This window comes from Rissa tridactyla, chromosome 15, assembly GCF_028500815.1.
Source record: "Rissa tridactyla isolate bRisTri1 chromosome 15, bRisTri1.patW.cur.20221130, whole genome shotgun sequence".
Classification (NCBI taxonomy): Eukaryota; Metazoa; Chordata; class Aves; order Charadriiformes; family Laridae; genus Rissa; species Rissa tridactyla.
Window position 1 is genome coordinate 5,196,340 of NC_071480.1, and position 25,434 is coordinate 5,221,773.

Below are 25,434 nucleotides of genomic sequence, written 5' to 3' on the forward strand. Positions count from 1 at the left end.
AGCTGATCAAGAACCTGAGAGCAATTTCTATGGAAAAAAGGTTTGCTTTAATAGGCAGATATTGAAAGCGAACTCACAAATTGCTCAGGGCTTCAGATGAACAAAACACAAGGAGGATTTGATTTTCAGCTGCTTTCCTTTCTTCTTTCCCCGAACCTGTACTGGTCTCAACAGGGATGGGGTACCTAAACAGTCCCTAAGCACCCGCGAGGCTCTGCCCGGACCTCTGTGCCCCTCATTTTCACACAACAGGGAAAGCTGACAACAACCATCTGCAGTTTGATCTAGCTTGTATGCCCTCCCGGGAATGGCAAGGGTCTCCAACACAGTGCCCAACACAAACATCAATGTCATCTGCCACTACTACAACACATCCCCAGAGCGAGACGGCAGCAGGTAGTGAACCCGCATCTCCAGGAGCCCGCATGGGCCAGAGCAATTGGTAGCACCCATCTCACCAGCGGCAGAGGCCAAGGGCATTCAGAAAACCCTACAGCACGTGGTGTGGTAAGCTCAGAGCTTGCCCCCAGTACAGCGCACCAAGGGTTAACATCAGAGCGCAATAAACGCACTATCAATTTAGTTTGGTTTTTACAAGGCTAATTTGTCTGCCTTTTCGACATGTTCTCCACCAGGGTATTGAACATGAGCCTGAAGTAGGGGTTGGATGGAGACCGAGTGCATTCGCAGGGTTTTATGGGATGAAGTGAAGGGCCATGAGCAGCCACAGCCCCCCTAGTAACTCTGGAGAGAAATTCTAGGTTGAAATGTCTAAACCAGGCTTGACCTGCAATGGGATGGAAAAGTTTCTGCTCTGGTTATTGTCATCCTGGGTTTGGGTCCGAAATGTTTACCTCTCTGGTTGGAAGCCCATGGTTCAGACTCCCCAACGGTGCAGGTGCTGATGGACATACGGAGAATTTCCAGACGGCACTGGAATCCTGTCCACAGCGCAGCCCTCCTCTGATTTACTGAGCTGTGCAACGGGCAGGGACAGATCCTGTTCCTCCCTCTGCTCACGGCAGTATCCCTTGCTAGTGTCTGATAACGCTGCGTCTCACCCAGAGGTGCTGCCCTCCAAACGCACAGACAAAACCCAAACTAACAGCAATACCAGAGCTCTCCAGTTGCCAAAGTTGATCCCAGTTCCCTGCCTGCTCCTACGCTCCACTCACCAGTGCAGGGAGAGGTCTTTTCTGTGCTAGCTCCACACCAGTCTTGGCAGTCGGCTGGCAGTGCTCACCAGCTGCAACACAAGGTGTCCTTTGGCGGACATCCACAGGCTCTCCCATGTCCTTCAAACTCTTCTGAAGGACTCCTGCAGCAGCACTGCTCTCATGCAAGCCCATACTCTGAGACACAGAGGGTTGCACCCAACAGCAACCCTCTACAAACAAGGATTTTGGGGTGCCCCATCACCCAGAATAGACCCAGGCAGGCCACCGGCCCAGGAGTCTTTGGTAAGGAGCCTGTACGTGAGGTATGGGATGGAAAACGAGTAACTGGAGCTAACGCTGCGATAATATCTCTGAGAATAATCACGCACCGAGCTCCTACCATGTTGTTTATAAAGCCAAAGCAGGCAGCAAGCCAGACGGAGCCACACGGGAACGGCGCAGGAATGAGCGCACGAGGCCCCTCGCTTGCACAGACAGGACATAAACCAGAAACGTGGAATTTATTCTGCTCTATACTGGGCTGGACTGGAGCTTCTCCTCCCTCCGCTCGGTGGATTAGCAGCCACTAATAATGCTTCTCATGGCAGCTCTCAGTTTTGTTTCCAAAAAATTGATGCTGTTTGTAATTTCTCCTACTTGCTAATCTCTCCTGGACGTCCTCAGCTGCTCCAGAGCAAGGGTCAGGCTGAGCCACGTGCCGCAAGGCTTGTCGAGTCTTTTTTCACCTTGTCGCCTGGCTGTCATCCCTGCTGCTGCTCACGGAGGCAACGCAAAGAGAACGGACAGGTTTCAGATGCTCAGCTCCAGTGCTTCTTTCTGTGGGAAGGAAAATCAGTGGAAATTTTAAGAGCATGTTGAATGCAAGTTCAGATGGTGAGTCAGGGTCGGCTCGTCCAGAGGACTCGCATGTGGCTACAGCCCCACCTCAGGCATTTCCAAAGGCTCAACTGCTTGTCATTGCAGCTAGAAAGACCTTTCAAAGTCACTTTTGCGATCTCATGCATGCTTCCAGCATCCATACGCTCCTTCTTTCCAGCATAAAACTCCAATGACCCTGTTAAACAACACAACCAGCGAGGTAGCGCTCTGAAGCAACCCAACAAAAACCAACCAGTCCTTGCACTCAGCAACCAGAGGCCGCTTCCTGGGAAGAAGGCAGGGTATGGACACAAGGGAAGGGATCACACTGCAGTTGCTGCAAAGAGGCTCCTGCTTACAGCATAGAAAGGTTTCCTACACACATAAATAAACCCCGTGGCCATGTCCTTTCGGTCATGCTGATAACAATTTCCTCGGCTCCTGAGCCCTCTTTCAGTAGACGTGGGACCTTTTCCACAAGAAACTCATCCCATCTCACACTTCAGGCTGCTCCTTGGCCATGGACCCAAAGCGACAGAAATACTGAAGCCACATGGCCGTGTCGTTTCCGACAGCAAAAACCCACACTCTGACGCAGAGCATGGATCTAGACTTCCTATGGCAGTCTGGAGTATAAGGAGCCTCCAAAAGCTACTTATAAAAGGAACATGATGAACTGCTTTTCAACGTGTTTCTCCTGTTTTTTTCCCCCCCTTTCTCTTTTTATGCTGCAAAGGGTGAACGACTCCAGCTCTAGAGGAAAAAGGGAGAGAAGTACAGCAGGAATTATTTAATTATTGCTGCCTTTTCTTCATCCTGTTTTCCTCCCTTTAGGACTTGGCCCTGGCTGGTTTCCCAAGCAAGAACTGAGAGAGCCGACGGTTCATCCATCTCTATTTAAATTACTTTTGTACTACATTGAATAATTGTGCCTCTATTTTACTCCAGGGCTAAAGGTGACTGACTTAAAGGTGATTATCTTTTGTTAATAGCCTACATTACCGAGCAAGATCTCAGAATTACCTTTGTAATCCGTTCCCACATTTTAATGTTGCTATTATTATTAATATTGCTCTTTTAAAACATACTTTTCTCCTGTCATGTGAAGGCAGCGACTGCTGCTTCTCACAGGGATGGTGAAAAAACCACCTGGTAGTCTCAAGCAGGAAGAATCCCGTGCATCACACTGCTTTTTGCCTTAAAGGTGGTGGAGGTTGAAGTCCGGCCATGAACAAGAGGCTTTTGATTAAATCAATACAGGATGGCTGCATCCAGGCTTCCACAGCCAATATGGACACCACAGATTTGGGAGGGTACTCAACCATTTTGTAGGATTTAGGCAATAAGTTTTATCTTTTAAATAAACCCATTTCTACCCTACCTTCCACTGCAAGCCTTGGGGCTTGGTGGGCAGAGCCTTTTTTTCCCCAGCTCCGGACTAGGATACCATCCCAAATCCAGTAGACACGAGTCCAACTTCAGAGGCAGCATCAGTGACTTTTTCATCCACCTCAGGATTTAGCAGAGCTCATCAACGCCGCTTCAGGAAGGTCTTTAACCAAGCAAGCTCACACAGCGCTCCTGAAATACTCCATCAGGAAACCCCAGCACACCATAAATAATCGGTATTACGCTTATATTTCTCATGGCCCAGATTTTCTGCAGTTTGTGCTCTAACAAATCACGTTTGTCAAGCTTTTCCTGCATTGTCTGCTGAACACTGAGCACAGGCGTTGTTTGCTGAGCGCTCAAAGGACGGGCTCTGGAAGGACTTTATAGCTTGAATAGACAATATTTCACACATAGTCGCACACTGTGTGTTGCATCCAATGTCTTCTATCTGCTCTTTCTTCTCTTCCTCCCATATTTACATTACTGTTTGCCACCTCAGATACAGAGAAAACTACCTGAAGGCTTGTGGAGAAGTGTATAATTTGGTTCAAGCCAGGCCAGCATTTTCTAATACCGTCAGCGCCGCACCGCACTCAGGTATGTAACGTGCCAATTTAGCAACATATTGCAGGCAGAAGGTAAATGTCTTACTGTTAAAGATAAAATGTTATGAACTTTTAATGCTAACTATTATTATTAAATACTTAAACATCCAGAGAGGTGGAGAGAAGAAATACCTTTCCCATCCTGACCTTTAAGCTGTGAGGTGCATAAACAAATGATGTGGGACCGGAGGGGTTACATCCAAGAGTGCTGAAAGAGTTGGCAGACGTGCTCAGCAAGCCACTTTCCATGATCTACCTGAAGTCATGGCTAACTGGGGAGGTCCCAATGGACTGGAGAGTAGCAAATGTAGCGCCCATCTACAAGAATGGCAGAAAGGAGGATCCGGGAAACTATAGACCTGTCAGTCTGACCTCGGTACCAGGGAAGGTCATGGAGCAGATCATCTTGAGTGCCATTACAAGTCATATAATGGACAAGCAGGGGATCAGGCCTAGTCAGCATGGATTTATGAAAGGCAGGTCCTGCCTGATGAACCTGATCTCCTTCTATGACAAGATGACCCGATTATTGGACAAGGGAAACGCTGTGGGTATTGTCTACTGAGACTTTCGAAAAGCATTTGACACTGTCCCCCATAGAATTCTCATGAAAAAACTGGCAACTCATGGCCTGGATGAACATACGGTCTGCTGGATCAAGCACTGGCTGGATGGACGGTCCCCAGGAGTGGTGGTCAACAGAGTTAAATCCAGCTGGCGGCCAGCCACAAGTGGTGTCCCTCAGGGCTCAGTGATGGGACCATTTCTGTTTAACGTCTTTATTGATGACCTTGATAAGGACATAGAGTGTATCATCAGTAAGTTTGCAGATGACACGAAGCTAAGCGGGAGTGTTAATCTACATGAGGATAAGGAGGCTCTACAGAGAGACTTGGATAGATTGGACCGATGGGCCAACACTAGCGGAATGAGCTTCAACAAGGCCAAGTGCCGGGTCCTGCACTTGGGCCACAACAACCCCATGCATCGCTCCAGGCTTGGGGCAGTGTGGCTGGGGAGCTGCCTGGCAGAAAAGGACCTGGGAGTTCCAGTCAACAAGCGGCTGAGCATGAGCCAGCAGTGTGCCCAGGTGGCCAAGAAAGCCAATGGCATCCTGGCTTGTATTAGAAATAGTGTGACCAGCAGAAGCAGGGAGGTGATCGTCCCCCTGTACTCAGCACTGGTGAGGCCACACCTTGAGTATCATGTCCAGTTTTGGCACCTCAACACGAGAGAGATATCGAGGTGCAGGAGCGAGTGCAGAGGGCAATGAAGGCGGTGAAGGGCCTGGAGAATAAATCTGATGAGGAGCGATTGAAGGAGCTGGGACAGTTCAGTTTGAGGAAGAGGAGGCTGAGGGGAGACCTCATTGCTCTCTATAACTACTTGAAAGGACACTGCAGAGATGTTGGTGCTGGTCTCTTCTCACAGGTAATTAGTGATAGAACAAGAGGGAATGGCTTCAAGCTGCAACAGGGTAGGTTTAGACTGGACGTTAGGAAAAAATTCTTCACAGAAAGAGTGGTCAGACACTGGAATAGGCTGCCCAGGGAGGGGGTGGAGTCACCATCCCTGGATGTGTTTAAGAGTCATTTAGATGTGGTGTTGGGGGATATGGTGTAGGGGAGAACTTTGTAGAGTGGGGCTGATGGTTGGACTCGATGATCCCAAGGGTCTTTTCCAACCTAAATGATTCTATCATTCTATGTATTTCTTTCACATAAAATGCACATTAGAATGCCGTTACTGAACTCAAAACATCAGGCATCCAGAGGTAAGGAAATAGCCATGCCAACTCATCGATTAATCACATACTATTTTTTCCTGCCACATTTGGTGCCAACTGCTGCCTACATGATCCTAAACGTTCAAGACAGCCTTGGAGCCCGTGCTGCTCTCGCCAGCAGCCAGCCCCACAGGCTCACCTCTTCTGCCAGAATCCCTGCCAGATTTCCTGGGTACACAAGGTGAGCAAGATCTGCTTTGTCGAAGCATCAAAATAGCACGTTCAGTAGAAATTTGAGGCCATATCCTCACACCCGCTACATCAGCAGAGGTGGTGCATAGAACTGGAATATGATGGTAGGGAGAACCGAGCCAGGAACCATCACCCACCAAACCCCAACAGCAAGCTCCTCGGACCAAGCCCTTTCCGTGCAGACCAGTGTAACTCAACCAAGCCCTCCTGCAGAGATGGCGGGCTCTCCATGGACAGGCAGCAGATGACAAAATGCAGGAGAGCCAGGAGGGACCGTATCTCCCTGTCCTCCGGGTGCTCGTGCTGCCAATGCCATTCAGAGGAGGATAGGGCTGATCCAGATCCACCTTCCAGTGCAACCAGCACCCTGTCGCTTTGTCCAGGTCAGGCTGGGAGATGAGATTGTGTGAGGCTACCGAAGTCACCTGGAAATTTAGTTTCACTCCCTGCTCTGACCTGGATCTGGGTTGGAAGCTAAACTCACGTGTGAGAAATACAAGAGGCCAGATGCAGGGCGCAAATCCCCCACGCAGGTGTGCGGTCTGGTTCCGCCATCTCCCCTCCCGCCTTTCTTTCGGCACACAAGACGCCAGCCTGAGTTTCTGCCAAAAAAAAAGGCGCTGTAAGCAGCAGCTGTAAAGAGAAAGGAGCCGAAAGCCGCAAGGAAAGACCCCCAGCCTGCAGAGAGCAAATGCAGCAGCACTTTGCAGCACAAAATCACACAATTTCTGGAGAGCTGCACATGTCCCAACCCCACTGCGGCTCTCCAGGAAAGGGAAAGCCACACTTCAGGCTGGAAGCACCTTCCCGCGCCTGACGAGTTATGCCGTTATTTAACAACTCATCGTCTGTCATTACTTAGAGCTTTACACATAACCAGAACTTCCCAACTGGCTGCCCACGTCACGGTCACGGCCACCAGCAAAGAAATGCCCATGGCTGATGGCCTTATTTCTATGCAGGAATTCCACCCTGGGACTGAATACAAAATATTTCAGGTTAATCATTGCGCTTGTCAGGTGATTAAATCCACTCGGCATTTGGTCTCTCATCTTGCCATGCCCGTTTAGATTAAAACCATCCAGGCTTGCCCTGCCCATAGCACCTTATCATTCAGCGGAGGCTAGGCTCAGGTGGACAAAGTGCTGGTATATATCTCAGGCCTGAAAATAACCTTTCAAATAGTTTCCGCTGCAAAACCTGCATTTTTCGTGGCTGCAATCAGTCCAGCGCATTATCCAGGACGGTTCTTTAAGCTGGTGGCCCAAAACAGTGAGCCGTGCGACACAGTCTGTAACGCAAAGTCCCATTTCTCATATTGGTTTTCAAGTAGAGTTAAGCAGGTCAAGGGAAATGGTCTGAGCAGCAAAAGGGAAGAAAAAGATACGAGAAAAAAAATGTAGAAAAGTCTATTAGAGAAAACAGCACTTGGCTTCCGAGAATAAAAAGCTTACTAGTCAGAGCAGTCCTTCCCCAAAGCAGAAATTTTCCAGTGTTCCCATAAAAATGAAAGCCATAAAAAAGGATTTTCAATTCCAAAACATACACATTTTCAACTGAAAAGCTTTCAAATGTAAATACTTTTGTTCAGCCATGATGTTCTGGCTTTGAGTTACCGATAAAGCATGGGTGCTTTTAGAAAACAGCAGATACATTCCACAGAAATTTGTATTTCATTAAAATTCTTCTTTTTCTTTTTTTCTCAAATCAAAGAAAAGTTTTGGCAGGAAAGTTACAACAGGCTTAGCTGTGGTTAGGACTTTTGAATGCGCCCAGGACTGACCTAACTTTGCCTCTGAATGACATCTGCCCTCTGGCTTCAACAGGACATTGCCCCACACCAGAGCTGAGACAGGGGGTTTCTGACCCACAAAAAACCCTTGCAGCCCCAAGTTTGATGCCCAAATATATTATTAGTGACAAGCAATCTTCAAGAAAGTTCATTATTTCAGTTCAGCACCTACATTTTGATAACTTATCCAAAGCTACAAGATCTGGAAAACAAGACTGAGAAAGTCCCCAAAGCCAGGCCCTCAAGAAATATTCTGTAAGTCTTTCTCGGAGAAACCACGAGAATAGCCTTTCCTCAAGGTATTGAAACCTCAGCTCCTAGTCGGATTGGAGAAGGGCAGAGGCAAGTGGCAATGAAAAATCACCTGGGGAAATGTTCACAAGGCTGCTTAAGACCTTGTAGAAGCTCCTCTCTGGGTTTGGATGAAAGATGGAGACAAGGGCAGCTTCAGGGAACGAAGGAGATTAGGGGCAAAAGAGGCTGTTTGCATTTTAGCAAACTTCTGCCATCTTGAACTTCGCAATGGCTATGGTGAAATTAGATCAGACGCTATCCCACCAGCATCTGTGATGGTCTGAACTGGGAGCAGCTCTAATAGTACCTGAACTTAGAGGTGGATGAAGAATGAGACCCTGCTCTAGTCTTCAGTCTCACATCCAGTCTTCAACCCTCAGCACCATGAACATGTTCTTGTCTACATACTTTCAAACTGAACAACTGAGCAAAATTCACTCTGAACACAGTGAAAAAGGAGATTTGAGACTTTTTGCTTTTAAAACAACCTGTCAAACAACTGCACGCATGCAAATTACATGTAAAGGAGGCCTGACTTACCCAATCAAGCCTTCCCCTGGCAGCAGGAAGTTGGTTTCCCAGCGCCCACATGGTGTTTCTGGGGGGCTCTGGGAGCTCCCCTCTATGCCACCGTTGGGTACCAACACCACCCCAAGCTTCTAGGGCCTCGTACTTGGCTTTTGAGTAGCCTGTTGGCTGAAGATAACATGAACTATGGGCCAAAGGTACAGCAAACGTTTTGATTTACAGAGTTGAGCAGTGGCAAAAGTGCCTGTGCAGGTGGGGAGGAAGCAGCCTGAAAGGGGGGTTTCCTTCCTCAGCTCCTTCCATCTGGCAAAAGGCTGTGGAAGTCATTTGAGGCCAGGTGGAGTGGGCTGGGAAGCACCCCATGTCACCAGGAACAGCCGTGGCTTTGTATGGCTCGCCGTGTTTTCCTCCACAGCTGAACCATGAACTCACAAGAGGAACCTCTCTGACTTTGGCTCAGTCTCTTACTCATGGGCAGTCAGCAGCGAGAACAGCTCTGGATCTTGCCAAATACTTCAAAATACACATCCCCATTGCAGGAAGGACAGAGGACCAGCATCATTACTCATATCTCCCAACAATGACAAGAGGCAACGTGTTGCCCTCAGAAAGGCTGACAGACCATGAGCTCCCGTGGAACGACGCCAGTTTACATTGGGGCAGATCTTACTTTGCTCCTGCACAAGACAGAGTAGAAAAATATTAAAGCTCTGCTCATAAATCACTGTCAGTCTCTAACGAGGGTTGTCCAAGCTACGACGAGATGAATTGCTCAATCCGTGATTCCTTCTCCATTCCCCTCCCTGCCCGCTCCAGAAGTTGGAGGATCTGGAAACCATAATCCAACAAACATGGCTTTTCTTTTCCTTTAACCTGATGGGATTTCAGATGGATCAGCTGCAAAAACACTTCAAACCCATACACAATCTTTCAGAAAATCAGGAAAGGGCCGTGGGGCTCCCTGGGCAAACAAGTGCCTAATTATGCAGGCAAAGATATCGTGCAATGCTATCAGCAACTAACTGTTATGTGGCAGATGCCCCTCACAAATCACTCCTGCTTCTTATTTTTGTATTTTTCTCTGTCTAGTCATCGTGTGCAGCGTAAAACAGAGCAGTGTGTAAAAAACTCGCTGCTCTGGAGCAGCGCTGAGAAAGACTTTCCTTCTCGTCAGGGCGGGAACTCACACTGAAAATGGAGAAAATACTGGAGAGCAAAATCACCCCACCATGATTACTTGGCTTTAAATTACTTAAAATCTTCACATTCTAAAAACACATCCAGTTGTTGCAATAAGAAGGGAAGGGCTAAGATTTCACCTGCGTATAACACCACAGAGCTTTTATTGCTCTCCAGAAGATGGACAACATGCATCAAGTTGCATCTGAGACTATCTTAAAACAATCAATAAGAGACTAGAAAGCGGGACAGATGATGTCCCTCGCTACCTGCAGGTACAGCATGAAGCACAACAGGTCACTCCTCCTGCTTGGAAACATTACGCAGGTGATGCCACAGCAGATTTTATTACCAACATTGCTCCAGCTTCCTCATTCTCAGATGTCACCGCTTTTTCTAAGCTTCCAGCTTCTCCCGAGACAGGAGGTGGCAGCAGGTCAGCGTGGTTCAGCGCTTTCCTTTCTATTGACCTCCTCATCCCTTGCGAAGACAAAAACTCACCTCCTCCCACACTTACCAGAGCCCCCGTCAGCCTCACACTCTGCAACCCGAGCCCCTTCTGCAGGCCCTCAGCTCAGCCTTTACCGCTCTCAGTAGGAACCACATAGGTTCCATTAATCATCTTTTCTCCAAGTCTCCGTTTTCCGCCCAGCGCTCGAGCATCCTGTCCTCCACACCGCTCCTGGGCTGCGGCCAGGCCACTCGCACTCACATCCCGACTTCTTTGCGCCACGCACATCTGACACCAGTTATTAAGCAACACCATTTACTGAGCCGTACCACGCTGGGCTGCACCGTGTCTCCTTTCCTATTCAGATATAATTCTAGGAACAATCTGGATGAAATCATATAGAGAGGAAATGACACTTCTTGCCTGTACTGAAGACCAAATGGCAGCGTTCTACAGCGAAGTGCCACAGACAGTTGATACGGTTGTATTTTGAGCCATTCTCTCTTCCCAAATCAAACCAACAGGAGGGGGGTTTCTGGGTGAATTTTGCAATACTTCTGCTAGGCTGCAGGTAGAAACATCTCATGAAACCAAAGGTTTGGAAAGCCCAGGTACAGACTGGTGCGATGGGCTTGAACGCTCATATCAGCTGCATCGGCATCATCCACGGTCCTCCTGGCAAACAGAGGAGACGGCAACAACTTCTCTCCATTTGAGAATGAGAGTTCAGCTCCTCCCGAGGCCCCAAGTTTGTGAATGGCGCCTTCACAGCTCCCCTGTATTTTCCACAGCCACGCAAAACTGCAGCAGGCAGGTAGACAAAACACCAAACCCAACAGAAAACGTGATCCTCTCTGGGGAAAATTTCAACTTTTCAGCCAGAAAGAACAAACTGTGTCCCAGAGTGCTTTGAACTTAATGAAGCATGTTATTTTTAGCTTGTACAGATGAAAATGTCATTAAAAGCAAACATATTTTTGGGGGGGAAAAAAGCTAAACTCCCTGCAGTTTGGCCTCTTTTGAAGGCCACCTCTACTTTCAACAGCAGATGATGGGTTATAATAATAATAAAGATAAAAACATTGGGCACCTTTTTCCTTTCCACACAGGGCACTGCAGTGTTGCTTCCAAACAGATAACAATGCAATTTCCCTCCATTTAAAAATCCATTTGTTACTACCATGTAACTGAGAACCTGGCCTTCTCCTGCCAGAACGGCCATCTGAAGTCTGGCTGAAGAGGCAGCGCATGGAAACCTAACACAGGGCAGATGGCTCCGTACGCGGTCAGGCACAATAACAATCATTCAAAAGCCATACCCATAAATTGAGCTAAACGGAAAGCTCTGTATGGGCAGGGAAGTTAGTTCATTTTGGGGTTGGTTTTATTTGTCCTAAGGGCTACTGGCACGGAGAAAAAGTAGGAGGGTAACTTGAAATCAATCTTGCTAGAAAGCTTTCATCCCAGTGAACACATCCACGAGCAAAGTAGTTTGCAGCAAACGATCATCTGGTGCCTGGGTTTGAATTGTAAGAGCACAAAGTTAGGCTCTGAGACCGTCTCTGGGAACCCAGGCACTCTGCAACGGAACCCCTCGCAATCCAAAGATGCATTTTTTCAGTGCCAGTAGAAATCAGGCTTCTTTTGGCACAGGACCTAAAGCTGGATTTAGGAACCATTCTGGGAACCACGTTGTGAACATTTTTGCTCAAATCCTTTGTCCATCTGATAATCTTCCACCACTCTTCCAAGAGGTATCTGCCAAAGTAGCAAATTAATGACTTTATCCACGTGGATCTTGCCACCTCCCTGCTCTCCCCAGCCCCTCGCGCTGGTAAATGGGGCTCCTCAGAACTCCCAGTTTGAGGAATGCGGAACTTTCTCCAGGAAAAACACATCCGTCTTCCAGGTCTGGGAAATGTGACTCAGTTGTAACATTAACAAAGCCTCTCTTGGACAGATGTGAAGAAGGACATAATCAACATTCTTCCCTAGGTCTAATCTGCTGCTGCACTGGTGCCGATCCCAGAATCCATCCGAGCAACATCATTACAGTGTCTCCAAAGAGGTGTAGCTGGAGGAGGGTGGGAGGCTCTAACTCTACTCTACAAACCTTTCACTCCAGAGGCAAACGCCAAGGCGGAAACTCTACACCTCCAAAAGCTTCCAGATATTGCTTCCCTTCAGCCCCAACATCAGTGGGGTCACAGGGGTATCATTCAGGGATTGATTTACCAAAGGATTAAAAACATCACTGGGAAATGTTTAAACCAAGCACACATTGCACTCGCAGATGTTTACAGGGAAGACTCCACGACCTGCTTTCTGTTTGCACCCTTTCTTGAAGAGCAATCTGTAACCACCCTGGAGCTGGAGGATGCAGCAAGAGCCAGAGCACAGGTGGGAAAAGAGCAAAGGACTTGGATAAGAGAACGTCCAGGGTCTGGCAGCCTCCTCCACCTGCACGTGGGGCAGTGAGGACCATCCTGCAGAAAGGAGGTGCCTCTGGGACACTTGGCCACCAGTCAACCAGTACAAGATTCTCAGTTCCTGGACTCTCCAGGATCCAAACAGGTTAAGATAAATGGGAGGGCTGGAGGGAGCAGCAATTCCAAAACTGTGCATTAAATACAGCACCTGTACCTACGTGTGCTTAGGGGAGCATGGAAGGCCTCAGGATGCTTTTGGCTTCCTTCTGAAAAAGACACGCCATGAAGTCTTGCTCAATAGTAGGTTCAGGAAAATATAATTTCTGACATGGGTGGGCTCCAAACCAGAGCTTTAACCCTATTGACTTTAATCTCTGCCTCTCAGGACTAAGTATTGATGGATTTATTCTAAGCACCAGGTTAGATTCCCAAATGCTGCCAACCAGCTTTTCCTGGAGGCCAGTGGAGCTCTGCCAATCTACACTAACTCTGTATTTACAAGGATTTTCGATGGGTAGAATTCAGAGATTTTGAGAGGTCCAGATTACAAGAAGTAGCACTAAATCAGGAGGGTGAAAACGGGGGCAATGGGCAGACAGATTTCAAGAGACCATTCACGAGCCTTTTCTTTAGAAGAACATGAGCCGCAGCCAGAACAAAACCCACACATATGGCCCCACAGCCTAATTCCAGGAAACCAGAGAGTGAAGTGGTATCTACTTTATCCCTGTCATACGTAGATGAAAATCCAGCGAACGCTTCAAGAGACAAACCCCCCTGATGTTAAGAGGGAAACTGCCCCCAACTTCTACCCACTTTGGGTCAGGCTTGAAAAAAAAAAAAAAAAGATCATTTTTTTTAAAGCACTGAGGTAAGGAGCAAACTGGTCATCAGTTCAAGCAGCTTTGTGTCTATAGGTTACGTGGGCAGCTGTGAATACCCCTTCCCTCCCCAATATGTTACCAGGCAGCCAGTTCCACCAGTAAAGAGCCCCAGAGCACCCAGCCGTGCTCCTGCTGCAATTCAAGTCCTTTACAAACCACCACCTGCACCGCAGGAGAGGGGAGCCAGCTCTGCTCCTGGCCCGCCTTTTTTGGCCATACAAATACGACGTGAGAAATTTCAGTCCAAAACTACCTTGCTAAATAGCATGTAATAGATAGAAACAGCTCAACACACTTGCCAGTCACCTTTCAGTGCAGATTAACTCACAAATTCTGTCTCTGAGCATCCCACACGTACCAAGCCTTACTCCAGGCAGAAGTGAGATCGGCGCTTGCTCTACGTGTTTTTCCAGAAGGAAGGGGAAAGGAAAAAAAAAAAAAAAAAGACAGTTGAAGGGTGGCATTCTTTTTAAAAAGGGGTCAACAATAGGTCAACAATACAAGAAAATAGGTCATGTCATCTTAATTGGGAAATCATGAATTTGGGGCTGTCCCCATCCTGGTAACACAGCAAGGACCTTTGTTCCAAGCGTCAGGCAAAAGCCAGCACCGTTAGCCAAAATAACTTTTCAAGCAAACTCTCATTGAATAAATCTTTTACACTGAAGGGAACATTTTTCAGTACTCTGTTTTTTAACACCATTAACTTTAACTGTCAAGCCTGACAAGTATGGAAAACTGTTTTCTTACAAAAGTTAACATAGAAAACATTTTCCACTAAAAGGAGTTTTGCTCACTACACATTAACTCTCCATTTTGCCATTTAACTCTAATTGCTATTTTTCTCCATTCCAAATCTTTTTTCCTCTCCAAGATCTGGACTTTAAAGAGTCTGAGCAGACAGACGTTAATGCTTGTTTATAGAAGTTCTGTAACATGGATGTATCATAATGAACTAATTATATTTAAGAGATGGATCTGGGAATAACCACGACCCGTTAATCACATTCATTCACATGCTCCTGTTCTTCTTCCCTACTGTTTCCAAGTGGTCAGGTGAATTCTTGAAAATATTCGGGAGTCTAAAAACATGCTGGGACATTCAGAGCCAAATCACGACAGCAATGCACAGCCACATGGGGTGGAAAGGGAAAAGGAATGCCGGTCCATTAGGACATCAGCTTACCAGTGGGGACATGCTGGCTCAGCAAACTGTGGGCACGTGTGCTGGGAGGGGTTCATCCTCCTGGCTTTACCTTCTGAACATCGCATCTAGTCTCAGCTGTGTCCTTAGTTAGTAGAAAGCACCAGTAACTCCTGGTGACAGCATGGACAAGGGACAAACCTGTGCTGCGCAGACCGACATTAACTGCCCGGGTGGATGCGCTGGGGGAGTCCCCGCTGCTCCCAGCACGCTGCAGCGACGGGCTAGATTCAAGCCTGAAGTGATTTAAGACATGTAACTTGATTTTAAAATGTCCACGCTAGTGGGATTTGTGTTGATTTACCTCCGCACGTTTCTAAACCGAGTTAAGTGGCTGCACAAATGGTCCGGAGATGTCCCCTAAAAGGGGGTCCCAGGAGATGCAGCAAAGAGAGGAGCCTGTCGAGCCGCTTGTCTGCACGGATGCACTTCTCATCTCCGAGAAGGTGAAGGAATCAATATGAAGCTAAGTGAATTAATCTGTATCTGGAACGCTTTAATAAATAACAAGGTTTTCAGAAAATTCAGTCCCCAGTTCATTGGTTCTTCCGGAAATCCTCATCTAAGGTGGTAAGAAACAAATAAAACTCCTAATTCACTTCTAGATGAGCCTGTTTTTGTGAAACCACCTCTTGTGGTGCAACATGCAGGCAGCCGAGCTGGTAGCACACACAGAGTCAGGGGCTGTTGGATTAATCGATGACAAAACCAGACGAGACGACTGTGATTTTCACGTCTCACCCTCTGGATAACCCAAGCCATAAGACTTCCCAGAACCGATTCCTCCTAAAACTAGAACAGATATTTTAGGAAAAGAAAAACATGTAAAAATTTCCAATGAAACAGAAGGCTTCATGTTTCTTGGTGCACTGTTGTGAGTGGTTAATTGCTCTCGCTGCTGAAAACGTGTTTTATGTCTAGTCTGAGTTCACCTACCTTCAGGATCTTTCTACTGGGTTTTTATTACATGTTTGTTTGCTGGACTGAAGTCAGCCTTTTTATTCTATTTATGTTTCTCTCCACCAGAGCTTTCAAGTCTCCCCGTCACCTTCCTCTTTGTTAGAAGATGCAAACTGCCTCCAGTGGGTAGATGTGCTTTCCAATCATTTAATAATTCTTAAAACCTTTTCCTCAGTTCCCTCCAATTTTTGATCACAGCGTCTTCCTTGAGCTACCAAAGTCACAGCTGGAAACCGCAGGAGAAGCACCTTCCTCCTTGTCTTTATATTCCTCCTTGTATTATATTCCTATTATTATACACCCGAAGATGACATTTCTCTGCCTTGCCGCACTCCCATGTAGGGGTCCGTACTTGGCTGATGGTCCCCACAGCTTCATATACGTTTTTGAGTGTCAAAAGTTCCCAGGATAGGGCCCAGCTCTATATGGGTCCTATTTAAACACGTTGCTTGTTTCCATCCAGGGATCTAATGGGATCTAAACCATTCTGCACTGGTGATCTGTCTTTTCTTTCAGTTCTCTCTTCTTCAGATTTTGACCTCATCTCAAAGATAGAGCCACGATAACCTCAGGACTCCAACAGAAGCATATCTACTCACTGACAAATTCCCATTTAAAACTGGAGACTACAGCAGCTTCTTACCCATTTCAGAGGTGCCTAATTGGTTCTTAGCGTTCCAGTCCTGTATAAGAAGTTATTCATAGCTTAGGCGATACTTTCACAGGACCAGAGGGTGATTCAGGCTGGAAAGGGCATCAGGAGGTCCCCTAGTCCAACCTGCTCCTTAAAGCAGGGTCAGCCATGAGACAGGACCAGGAGCCTCGGGCCTTTCCAGAAGTTCATCGCATCAGTACTATTACATTTATCAACACAACTTGTAATCTTCCTGAAAAAGAAAAAATCTAATTAGACAAAAAGCATATTCTATAAGCCCATGTTGGTTGACACTACTTACATTAATCCCTTTAATTCTTTACTAATTACATGCCCTATCAGCAATTCCATTATTTTGTCTAGATTAATGTCAGGCAGAAAAAGCCGTAGTTATGTGAGCCACCTTGTTTATCCCTTAAAAAACAATAACACAAAACTAAACTTCTTCCACATAGCTGTAACTTGCTGGTATTTATTATCTCTAATTAAGAGCTGCTATACAATGTTCTTTCAATACAAAAGGTGTTTTATTGTTACATGACATGATCACACAATCTCCCTCCGCCCCGTAAGAAACAGCAATATTTATTGAACTCCTCAAAGTTCTGTACAATATTACTAACAACGGTATCATTTTCATGTAGCACTGATCTATTGTAAACATAATTATATCACTCAAGAAAGAGAGCTGCATTTCTACGGGGATTTCATTTCGAAAGCCATATGTTGGAGCCGTGTGCTGGAAATACTAAAAATGTGCTTGGAATTCCTAAAATTATACTTGAAAATATCCAGACGCAAAAACAATCGCATCTAACATAGAAGAAATTCTATATTAGGCCTCATTCTTACAGATCAAGGGGAACTGATGACAGAATGTAAAAATATAGTAGCAGCTTAGGTACAAGAGACTGATTTGATTACATTTGTTATGTGCAAATAGAATAAAGTCCAAACGAGTAATGTATCTACTTGATGATTTAAAATGCCAGCTTAACAAAGCTGAAAATAATTACAAAGCAAAACAATTGGGAGAAAGAATTTGAGCAGGAATCTGTGAATGATAATTGGGAACTGTTCAAGCCCATTTTACTGCCTACGCAGAGGAACCACAATCCCAGGGAAAAGAATGAAGGCTGCGCCGGCTAAAAGCTGCTCTGGTTCGGAGGGAAGTGAAAGCCAAATCATAAAGTGATAAATGGGAAATTCTTCCCCGTGGAAGACAAGAAACGTTAATGGCAATAAACTGTAAGTCAGCAGCAAGGAATTCCACAAAACTGATAAGGGATGTCATGCACGGACTGAAGGAAAATAGAGGTTCTGGGGACAAAAGAGGAAATGAAGGTTTTGTCTTCTGCGTGCGGAAGGTGGAAGATTCAGATCAGTAAGCAGCAAACACGCTGCACCGGGCAACACAAGTGAGACCTTCTGCTGGCACGCTCAGCTCTGCTGCTGGACCAGGTTGCCCCAGCAACCCTCTCCCTTGCTGGAGTCACCCCTGTCTGTCACACAGAGAGTATCCAAAAACGCCAAAGGAGTGACAAGTTGCCCCAAATGGGGTTGAAGACCACGCGTTTCCTCAGCTGGCCGCTCTCCTGGGCTGTAGGGGCATAGAGAAGGCAATGGGCTGGCAGGAGCGGGACCGTAAGCAGAGGCAGAACTGAAGGAGGAGTGAGCCATCACAGGATGCTCTCTCGGATAGGCCACACTCGTGGTGGCTGTGGCATGCACTGGGTGCCTCTCTATCGACAGCAGCAGGACACTGGGGTAGGGCTTTGCCCAGCCACAGACTGCTAGGCATCTTCTAGAGTTACAAAACAGCATCGCTGTCTTCAGCTCTTTCCAGCTAACCTTTGACCTATGTCTGCACAAGTTCTGGATAATAACACACATCGTTGCATCAGCATTGTGCTGGGCTATGATGGTCCATCCAACCCCTCTCCAGAAAAAAAAAAGGACCAAGAACAAGTGCCATGGAGCTAGTCCAAGGCTTCAGAGCAACAGCACATAGAGCCGGCAGGGCCATTCCCAAAACAACTATTCCAGGCAGCAAACACTTCGCACCAAGCAGCATGTGAGTGCTCCAAAGCCTCCCTGACCACCACATCTGCCAGGTTTCCCCTACCCAAATACCAAAGTACACGATGAGGAGGAAATCTCAATATTGAGTATGTTGGGTGGCAGGGAAGCAGCAAAGACCGATTTGAGAATAAAGGCAGTAACGAATGCTAGGAGTCAGCAGATAGTCCAGGAGAGACCCGGAATGTCCAAAGTCCAACACAAAACTCTTAAGTGCGTGTCTGCCTTCAGTGTCTCCCAGCATCACACATGGAGTCTGAGCCAGTTCCCAGCTAATGAGGTCAGGAGAAAACTTTCTGGGGCAGGTTGTCCCACTACTGCTGCTCTGAGCTCTCTTTTGCCTTGCTCATGGCACAGAAGACACTGGCTTAACCAAACCCTAAAGGCTTGTCCAACATGGGTACCATCAAAAAAAAATGAGGACCCATGGTCCTAGTGAAGCAAACACAAATGCTATGTTAATCTTCAGTCAGATGCTCCCCCAAAGGTAAGAGCACTGCAATAAGCACAAATACACAACAAAACAGCCATTGGGCTGCTCAGGTTTGTAGGACTGGGTCTAGAGGGGCCATGCAAAGACTTTCCTGTACATTCTCCCTCCAACCCAGCATACACAGGATGATCTGTTTTAACATGGTGAAAGAAGAGAGACACAAACAGCTCTTCCATAAAAGCATGCCAGCTGCGCTCTACAGACACAGCAAACAACTCGCTCACGGCTGAAGAGATGCTGCTGTGGCAATGACTTCTTTACAAAGCAAGGTTTTCAAGGGAAGACCCTTAAGGGTTAAATTCCCTCCCTGTCTCCTCTTCTCCATCCACCTCCTCCTCCCTACGCCAGCAAAGGATCCTTGTGAAAGAATCCGTATTCGATATGCACCAAGAGAGACTCTGGTCTGGGCTTTTTAATAAAGAGCAATTCCTTTGCATTCTCAGGTGTCCCTTAAAATCAAGCTCTGATATTTCTGCTGCATTATTACCATGGTCTGTAGATGTCTTCAGGCTCAGAAAGGCCATTTGCACTGCAGGTATGCTTTGCCCCTGCAGTGCCGAACAGTTTCTCTCTGTTAAGAAAAGCCCCTCCAGAGGAATTGGTACTTGGAGCCAATTAATGGACCTCTTCCACCTTCTGTCTTGCCAGTTTTTCTTGGCAACAGCATCCAGTCCCTGTGGCTGAGACACCGGTCGTTACAACGTGCCATTAAAAAGTGAAACTGGGGAAATAGCGTGTGTAACCTCAGCAAAAAGGAGGTGCCTGAAGCATTGCCGGCCTCACTCTTTTCTAACCTGTGCGCCATTCTTAATTATGCACTTCATGATTCAGCTTTTGCGGCGCCACTAATTAACTCTGAACAGCATAAAAGCTGCATGGCACAGAGATAAATTTAACTCTAAAGATGAGGAAAATCCCCGTAATTACAAGCAGGGGAGAAAGGTGTTCCTGGAACCACGAGGAATTGGGAGCGAATACCTGTCTCCCAAACGTCCAACCGCTCAGCAGCACCCCTGACCGCGGGGGCAGCTCTCCATAGCCACATAAAACTCAGACTTTAACAACCACCTGAGATCTGGGCTGAGAAAAAGCCATTCTGTACAGCCCAGAGCGGAGGTGGAAGCTCTTCATCGTCTCAGCCAAAATCCCCATAGACCTTCCCGGGCTGAGAAGAAAAGACTGCGTTAAACTCTCCAAATTACTGCCTTAGAAAATCCCCTCTATTTCTGCGGGCAGATGGAATGAAGGGGGGTGGAATTTAGGTCCAGATTAAGTTTAAATGCAGGGCTTGGAATCAAGGGATCATGTCTGGGTTCAGATTCACAGATTCTTATCTCTTCAGATATGATAGGCTGACCTCCTGCATCGTCCAGGTCACACAATTGCAATTAAAAAAAAATAAAACATCTGCATCGAGCCCCTTCTGTTTGAGCTACAGAATATTTCTGAGGAAGACACGCATTCTTGATTTGAAGAGATCAAACCATGGAGAATCCATCACATACCCTGGTAAACTGTTCCAGAGGTTAATTACTCTCACTGTTAAAAATTTGTACCTTATTTCCAATTTGAATTTTTCTGGCTTCAGTTTCCAGCCATTGGACCTTGTCATGCCTTTGAGTGCTCAATTAAAGAACGCTAAAGCATCAGATACCGATTCCATCTGTCAGTGCTTAAACACAGAAATCTCAGTAGCTGGTTCTCATGAGGGTTTTAGCAGGATCTGAACTCGAACAGTAACTTTTCTGTCTGTCTTCAGATCTGACTTGGAAGCCAAGTCAAAAGGGTGAATGTAATTGATTTTTAATAATTAGTGATTCTTGAGAGAGCTGGGCAATAAATAGATCTGATCGGAAAAACTCTAATGAATCTTGTTTTTATCAGAATTCACCATTTTCTCCACAGAGAAATGTTTCACTGGAAGAGTTCAACTTCAAACCCAGCGAGCTGAGCAGGTTCTGCCCCGAGCGCGTCCTGGAGCCCGCACCACCACGGCGCTGGCACTCAGCATCTCGCAGTGAGCCGGCTGCACGATGTGGCTGTGACAGTACAGGGTCATGGCAAAACGGAACTGCAGTTCCCCTGGGAGCCGCATCACAATCGAAACAACCACCCCTACCATGACAGGCGTGGAAATGAACCTCAACACATCCCAAACGGCTCTGGAAACCAACCCATCCCATGAGAGCGTTGGTGGATTTCCCTCCTCACACCTTCCTCCTTTTCTCTTCCATGGAGCAAATCAAGTTTTTCACAAGCAACTGGCACAAATAATCTACGTGTTCAAACGAGCATCAAGTGATATTACACCCCAACGCTATGAGACAGGCACCCTCCTTGGTAACTGTCCCATACCTGATCAGTATCTGCCCGGATGACAATATGGTGATGCTTCTACTAACAGGACATTTTCTCTCTCTAAAGCGCCACAAGCAGCTTTTCGACAACAAAAACCAGTGTCGGAGGAGACCTGGACAAGACTCAGGAATTCGGACTGGCTGAATCCGAACGGATGGAGCAGTCAGTGACTGCTTCCAAGTGAACTTTAGATGGATGGGTGGGAAAATGGGGACTCGTGATGGAACCAGACTCGCAATCTCATTTCTGGAGCTACTGCCGTGACTCCTGCATGCGAGATGTTACTTCATTGCTACTCTGAGAGGCTGCTCACGAGCCCGCTATTAGGATGAACTATGTTTCCTGCAGAATGGCACTTGCCTGCTTGAGGCAATGGTGCCATATTCTGCCATTGAATTAATTTGCCATATGACAGGCAGGCAGAGTACTCGAATACGCCCGGAGCCCAGTGATTTTGGCTTGCTTTCACAAGGGATATTTCCTCTATGCGTGAAGCCTCCATTATAATCAGGGGAAAAAGGAACCAAGTTTAGCTCTTAGACAAATATTTATTTGCTGGCCTAACAGCAAAGGGTCACTTTGGGTTTTTATTTCATCAGCTTGAATTATTACTTCCCCCGTTGCTTTTGTTATTCAGCCAAAAGCACAAGATACTGCCACAAGGATCCGAACTCACAGGTGAGACTACATGTGAGACCTTACAGCCAAGAGCCACACGGACTTGGATAAATATTGCAGCAAATCCTCAAGGTCTGTCCAATTCAGCTACAGACACTTTTTGTGACGACAAGCATTCAGAAAATGAAAACAGGTTACAAAGGTCTATTCTCTCCTATAAAACACTAAATGCTCACCTGAGGAAGGCTGATTCCCACGCCTGCCATCTGCTTCTATAAAGCCAGATCCAAAATGTCACAGGGAAGAGGCACTTGGGCAGGAACTGAGAAGCATTTTGGTGAACGACACTATTCATTAAGGGTCCTGATGCAAAACCAGAGACACGCATAAATAGAAAAGACCTCACAGGTCCCCCCGCCTTTCCTCTGGCCACCACAGGATTGTTCCCCAACTTTCATCTGTCCACAAGAGCTTAAAATGCCCTCAAGCAGGGATACCCACCCTGCAAAAGGCAGTTCCGTGAACTACGGGAACCCGAATGCCCCCCTTCCCTGGCTCACCCCTGGGACAGCCCTGCTGCACGTTGGTACCTCTCCCAAAGCCAGATTTTCCAAACCCGTGGGCAAGAAATCAGGCAAGCAGGAGGTTGGGCTCATTTCTCACATTCTTCAGGTCATCTTTCCCAAAGATTCCCATTACTGAGCCTACTTTAGACCCCGTAACCTTCGCCAACTTAATCTTCCTATTATCAGGAGGAAATAGTGATAGTTTTTATTGTATCTACCTGTCTCAGATTTATTGTACCCAGATGGATGACTCTGGGCTGTGTTTTCTATTAAGAAGTATCTTTATTTTATCACATCAGTACGAGAGGTATGCAGGTCTTGAAGGCTGTTCAGCCCAGCCATCAGACACATAATATTTTTCTTTGCTAAAGAAAACGGCAGGAGTTACTAAGGCCCTAAATTAGCAAAACTTGTAAGTATAAACATAGCTTAAAAATGCATGCTTAATTCCTATTTAGATCATGGGAAATTACGGCTCAATTCCAGCAGGCACCCAGAGTTTTCTATATATACATTTATAAATATATAATGACATGTTAGCTGAGTAAGTACACCTCAAAGCACGGGCTGGAATATATTGCTGAATCAAAGCTCAAACACCCTCCATACCAATCTTGCAGCAAAACACAATACCGTTATTGGAAATACTACTAGCAGTGACCACATCTCAATAAAATGCAGTTTTAATGCTAGGAAATGTCCCGTGCTACCTGACCTAACCAAAACACCAGTGGCTGCTAAAACGACAAGACCTACATCTGATCTCGCCTTTACACAGCAAATGCGGGAACACGAGCTCATAAACAAGTGGAGGAAACACATTTAACCAACAACCCACAACTTACTTTCAACAAGCTTACCGATGTCAGCACATGCGATAAAATTAGCCTGTTGGAGTCTGCGATTTTGGCATGATTATCTGCTAATTACATGCTGTAAGCTGAGAGGGGTGGGCTTAGCAGCTCGCCGGGGGCTGCTGGCTGCTTGTCTTCCCACAAAACTTGCTCAGAAGGCATCTAAAAATAACTTTATAGGCAAATCTTCTTCTGAAGGGAGAGGCAGGGCAAAACAAAAGAGTGTAGACAGTTTAACCTCTTCGTGCCCAAACATCCACACTTGCAGCGAGGTATCCAACATCCACACCACCAGATCGAATCCTTTAGCCTAGACCATATTTTATTTTTTTTTTCCTCATTTCCTCCAAATTCAGCTTTCTACCTCTTCACCTCTGCCCTATCCCTTTAGCATCTAGCACATCACCACTGGGTCTGTTCCACAAGTTGGATGCTTTCAATCCCGCATGGAGCTTTTGGGCTCTGCTACCACGTACCTGCTCACTGAGAATAACCTGGTTTGAGGCACAGGGATGACAGGTTGTCGGGTCTCTTCAAGCCCTCCGACTGAGGTTACACGCTTGTGCGAAGAATACGAGTGGAGATTTACCCCGCAGCTTTCCTGCGTTGGATCTTCTCTGCCCTGCTTCCATTTCCCCAGCAGCTTCTGCTGCTTTCCACCCAGCTCTGATTTTATGCAGAGGATATTTTCATCCCAGTTCTTTTCAAAGGATGCAAGTCATCCCTGTCCTGGAGTACGCGTGGGAAAATACGACGATGCTCATTGTCACAGGCATATGACAACCGCATGATCATTTTCAGTAGTTATTTTGATGGAGCAAAGTTATCAAAAGAGTGAAATAAGCTAAGTGGATGAAACACAAGCAAAATTTTATCCATTAAGCAATTCTATTAGGTTATAGACCCAAGGGGTTATTGATTGAAGGAGCACAGCGTGAGGGACTAAATACTTATGAGCATCAAAGAGCCACTGCGGGCAATTACTGCTCACAGCCAGCGACTGGAGCACCACGTTGGGAAAGGATGTGGTTTTCCAACATCAGTGATTTGGTGAAAAACCACGCTGTTGGTGCTAAATATGATAGAGCATATGTAAGGACTACAGACAGGTGATCACACAGGGAATATTTAAGCTTCTCCACAAACTAATTATACTGTTAACAATAAGCAAACTAGGAAGAAGCACAGAAACTCAAATACAGACTGCACACAAGACTGGCTCTTACGTGAAGGTCCAACTCATACTTTTTAATACAAAATTCAAAAAGACACCAACCTTCTTGGATAATCGGTCATGTTTGTCGTTACAAGTTCATCTCCATATTCAAATCTGATGAGTTAGACTAAAAGCAACCAACAACATTAGCAACCGTTACGGCTGAAGTCTACTCGAGACAGCAGATGGGCAGGTGGGTGGCATCTACAAACAATACACAGGTAAAAGCATAATTACAAGGAGTAACAAAATGGCAACTTCCAAAAAATAAAGGCAAACTCCTATGAGCAGCAGCAGAGAAGCAGTGTTAGAGGCAAACGCTATAGTTAAAAGTCATTAATGATCCTTTCCAAATGGCTTCATACTGCCACGCAGACAAGATGCATTTTTTTTTTTAAGGCTTAATTTTTAGAGGTTGCTGAAAAGGAGAGGAAGACACACATCTCCTACATCTCTTCTGTCTTTCAGCCAGAATGAAGACACGAGCCAGGCCTATTCTGTATTAAACTGAAAAACAACAACACTTGGAAGTCTCCTGACGCCTGCCCATCATTACACTTCCACTTGTAGAAGAGGCCAAGCTTGTTTCCCCAGACAAAACTCGGTATCTGCTGAGGGAAATACAGAATATTGCTGGCAGAAGGGAGGCATTCTGCATGACCATTTCCCTTTTTCCGCATTAATCCCCCTTCCCTGTATAGCTCCTATGTGGATAGAATTATTTTTAACGCTAGTTTTTCTACCAATAGCAGCACCGCTGTTTTTCACTAGAAGCAAATGCGCATAAACACGAGTTCCACAAGTTCAAGCTGATTTACGAAATCCCCCCATTCTCTGATCCTATTGTTCCTTGGCGGGGCTGG

At 46.4% G+C, this 25,434-nt stretch overlaps 1 long non-coding RNA gene across 2 annotated transcripts; it reads right to left on the reverse strand.

Annotated features, from left to right (window-relative positions):
- Nucleotides 1–1,595: 1,595 nt before the first annotated feature.
- On the reverse strand, nt 1,596–24,077 carry LOC128917949 (uncharacterized). Of its 2 annotated transcripts, none has more exons than XR_008469418.1 (3): nt 23,832–24,077; nt 22,172–22,298; nt 1,596–1,994 (listed from the first exon to the last, which is right to left on the reverse strand). It is a non-coding gene; the product is annotated as an uncharacterized LOC128917949 (long non-coding RNA). The 2 variants fall into 2 exon arrangements; XR_008469419.1 differs by lacking the exon at nt 23,832–24,077 and adding an exon at nt 23,362–23,448.
- Between the last annotated feature and the right edge of the window lie 1,357 nt (nt 24,078–25,434).